Source organism: Gossypium hirsutum, chromosome D11 (assembly GCF_007990345.1).
Source record: "Gossypium hirsutum isolate 1008001.06 chromosome D11, Gossypium_hirsutum_v2.1, whole genome shotgun sequence".
Taxonomy (NCBI): Eukaryota; Viridiplantae; Streptophyta; class Magnoliopsida; order Malvales; family Malvaceae; genus Gossypium; species Gossypium hirsutum.
Window position 1 is genome coordinate 35725572 of NC_053447.1, and position 4974 is coordinate 35730545.

Genomic DNA, 4974 nt, shown 5'->3' on the forward strand with positions numbered 1-4974 from the left:
CTTAGTCAAGTATTAATGTTGGAAAGGACAAATAATGCATTAAACTAACTTGTAGTTGATTGATGATAAAGAGTTGTCATTGATATGGAATGTCAAATCATTACATGAATATGTTGTTAGAGAACAACATATTGGACTGACCCTTATGAGTATGTTTCTTGGATTATTATGTAATTGTCACAACATTACTCATAGTGATTAATATGTATATAATCCTGGATCAAACGTAGCTTTTTTTATGTGTCTATACTGATGTTTACCCATATGAGGGAGGTGATAGAATAGATGCTCTACAATGAGTAATCTTAGGCCATGATTATGAGACTAGCATAATTGTATGAGACAATTATTGTAATCGTAGTCTTAGAATCAGGAAAATGGTAAAAACAAAAAAAAGGCTAAGATATGCATAAAGGTATCAAAAACGATCGATTTCTTGTGACTTAGTGCAATGACGCATTGCTAGATCCACTCATTGGTTCGTTAACATTGGAATCGTGTCTAGTATTACTGCTAACGTCACAGGAACCTACAAGGTAATAAAACAATGGTTGTTTCCTGAATAAATAATATAAAATTTAATAGGTAACAAATATCGAACACATTATGTACAAGGTTTGTACCTAAAGAACATGAATTTGGTTATAATAAATCAAATAAATATATGATTACCGAATTATTTAATTAATTATTATAATTTAGTTAAATATTATTTTATTTATTTTAGAAACCCTTAAAAAAATATATAGAATCCTGTTTTTTTTTTGGGTCTAGCAGCCGTCAAGAAAAATTCTTTCAAAATTTTTTGGGGATTCTTCCGTTCATACCACTGGGTGGATTACGTAGAGGCCAGAGTCAGATAGATTGCGGCTATATCCGACAGCAGATCAGACTACTCGTTGTTAAGGCGTAACTGTTTACTCAGAATAAACATTAGGTAATTTCGTAACTGTTTCACCCCGATTCGCTCCTCACACATGGATCCGTGGTTAGGGTCGCCGAATTTTAATTTTTCGCTGCGCCGTATGGGTGCCGACGATCCAACAGTGGTATCAGAGCCACTTGTGGATACGGACTCGGGTTTAAATACTTGGGTGATGCAATTGTATGAGATGCATGCTTAATTTCATTAAATTTCTGACTGTTTCAATCGTTTAATAGTAATCTGATAACCGTTTCTTTTGACAATGGATTAAATGTTAATCATGATGTTATGGCCTATTCGGTTTATATTATTCTGTTAAGTGTTAACAGATCTATAATGGTACAACGGTGGTGTTGACAGTTTCCAGTAAGAGTAACTGGTTAGTGGAACAAGGGTTGTTCCGGCATGAAACCTCAAGGATTAAAATCCCGAAAACACAATTCTATTGATAAAAGTTATCAAATCGTGAGGTTCACTTGAATGGGTATGCAGTTCGTTTGATAATAGTTTGTATTATGTATTTTATAATAAATAAAACTTGGTGGCCATAAAAGTGAAAGGAAGTGTTATAATTCACCTTAACAAAAGTGTTTAATTACGTATGCTATTTTTGACATGCACGGTGTTTGAAATGCATAGTTATAGCCCAACGGCCCATTGATAATAGTTTGTAATTTTATAAATATGACCTGCGTGTTGCCTTACTACTATTCTCTTGTATTTCTCTTCTCATCTCACTCCCTCGTATGTAAATGAATTTCTGCATATGTAATTTGCAAGAGTTGTTGTGGGCTAGTCGAGAAAGAAGATGAGTCAACCAGTGAGGACTGATAGCTTGAAAATCGGCTTACACCTTTAGGTTCCTTTTGTTCTCCATTGGCTTGGGTTGCGCCACCTTAGTTTATGGGCTATAACTATTGCATTATTTATGCTTTATTCTTGTATGAGATGTTATGGATGTCTAAAGCATACAAATTTTAAACATGTTAAAATTTGATAATAACCACATTAATTGATGAGATCAATTAAGGTAAATGGACTAAGTAACCATAATGGTGAGATGAATGATTAATAAAATCCCTCTATTAAAATATAAGTCACATAGCCTTCCAATTTTGCCCTCGTTAAGGCCTCGATCAATACTGTGTAGGTTCTGCTAAAGCGAAGTACTAGTATTATCTTGATTAAACGCGAAGAATAAACAAGTGATATTTGCTGGTTAAAATTGGTTAATGACTTAACTAGGTTATTCTAATAGGATTAGAAACCTAGAGGCAAGTAATTTGGATAAATCATAAGATGATTAAACAAGAGTTGTTCACCAAACTTTAAAAGTTACATATGATGTAATTAGCAAGTGTTGCTTACCTAGACAACCATAATCTTGAGAGAAAAGCCAAAGCTGACTTAAGAGGAGGTGAAATATGGATCATTAACCCACTTGAAATACTTTTCGAGAAAGTCTTTCCAAAACTAGTATATGAGGTATTAGTTTTGTAATAAATAGTGGGAACATTATTTAATTAAGTACTTTTATCATTTATATGAATTTGATAAATTTTCACACGCATAATTTATTGTTGTAGATATATATGGCTGTAAACACTAATACACTCTCATTACAATCGGTCCTTGAGAAGGACAAGTTGAATGGTTTAAATTTTCTTGACTGGTTCCGTAACTTGAGGATTGTCCTCAAAAGAACAAAATTATATGTCATTGAACAACCAGTTCCTAATGAACCACCCACTAATGCCTCGAGGCTGATAGAGATGCTTACAATAAGCATCTCGATGACATGGTAGACGTTGGATGTCTTATGCTTGCCTCTATGAATCCTGAGCTTCAGAAGCAACATGAGGACATGGTTGCTTATGAAATGATTGAGCACCTGAAAGAACTTTATCAGGGGCAAGCACGGCAGAGAGGTTCGATATCTCTAAGGCCTATTCCAATGTAAGCTGGCTAAAGGAAGCCCAGTAGGACCTCATGTCCTTAAGATGATTTCTTATATTGAAAGCTTGTCTAAGCTTGGGTTTCCATTGAGCCAAGAGATGGTCACTGATGTTATTTTGCAATCATTGCTGGATAGCTACAGCCAGTTTGTCCTCAATTCAATATAAATGAAATTGATAAGACTCTGCCACAGTTACTCAGTATGTTACGAACTGTTGAAGGCAACATGAAAAAAGTTGGACCCAAGCCTATACTGATGGTCCGTAATAACAAGGGCAAGGGAAAGGCCAAAATCAGAAAAAGCCCAAGGCCAAAGGTAGGCCTAAGCCTGGAAAAGTAAAGGCTGCATTGAAACCTAAAGGAGGGGTGGCTAAGGAAGGAAAGTGTTTTCATTGTGGTGTGACTGGACATTGGAAGCGGAACTGCCCTATCTATCTTGAGGAAGTCAAGAAGGCCAAAATAAGCGGAACGTCTGCTTCAGGTATTTATGTTATTGATATTAATTTATCAACTACTACTTCATGGGTATTAGATATTGGTTGTGGTTCTCACATTTGTACTTCTGTACAGGACTGCAAAGGAGTAGGACTTTGGCTAGAGGAGATGTGGACCTACAAGTTGGAAATGGAGAAAAGTTGCTGCATTCGCTGTAAGAACATATAATTTATCTTTACCTAGTGGACTTGGTTTATGTTTAAAGGATTGTTATTATGTGCCTGTTTGACTAAAAATATTATTTCAATTCTTGTTTAGACAAATTGATTTTGAGATAATTATTAAGAATTATTGTTGTTCCTTTTATCTCAATAATGTTTTCTATGGTTCGGCACAATTGATTAATGGCATCTATATTTAGATCAAACAAATCCCATTTACAACATAAATACTAAAAGATCAAAAATAAATGACTCAAATCAAACTTATCTATGGCATTATCGTTTGGGTCACATAAGTGAGGAACGCATATCCAAGCTCCATAAAGATGGTCTCTTGGATTCATTTGTTTTGAACAATTTGAAGTATGTGAATCTTGCTTATTTGGAAAAATGACTAAATCTCCTTTTACTGGTAAAGGTGAACGAGCTAGTGATTTATTGGGCTTAATACATTCTATGTATGTAGGCCAATAAATACACTGGCTAGAGGAGGATTTCACTACTTCATTACTTTCACTGATGATTTCAATAGATATGAGTATGTTTATCTCATGCGCCATAAGTCTGAATCCCTTGAAAAGTTCAAGGAATTCAAAAATGAAGTACAAAATCAACTAGGAAAAACTATCAAGACACTTCGATCTAATCGAGGTGGGGAGTATATGAGCTTATAGTTTGATGATCTTTTGAAGCAATGTGGGATTGTCTCACAACTTACTCCTCCTGGTACTCCTCAATGGAATGGAGTTTCTGAGAGAAGAAATCAAACTTTGTTAGACATGGTTCGATCTATGATGAGCCATGCTGATCTGTCGACTTCCTTTTGGGGACATGCACTTGAGACAGCTGCTTTCACACTAAATCGTGTTCCATCTAAATTGGTTCAAAAGACACCATATGAGATGTGGACTGAAAAATGTCCCAGTATGTCTTTTATGAAAATTTGGGGTGCGAAGCTTATGTTGAACGTCAGACGTCTACTAAGCTTGAACCCAAATATGAAAATGTGTTTTTGTGGGTATCCAAAAGAAACCAAAGGATATTATTTCTTTAATCCCACTGAGAACAAAATACTTGTTGCTCGGACTGGTGTCTTCCTAGAGAGAGAATTTGTTTCTAGAAAAGGAAGAGGGAAAAAGATTGAACTTGATGAACTTCGAGAATCACAAATACCACTGAACCAGAGATAGAACAACGCAAGTTCCACAAAGGATTGAGGAACAAGTAATTGCTGTAGAAACACAACCACTGCGTAGATCTTTAAGAGAATGCCAAGCACCTGAGAGATATGGATTTCTCATTATAATGCATGGTAACGTTCTACTTATAGATGAAGATGAGCCTAGGACTTATCAAGAAGCGTTGACGAGCCCAGACTCTGAGAAATGGCTTGAAGCCATGAGATCTGAGATGGATTCCATGTATGAAAACCAAGTA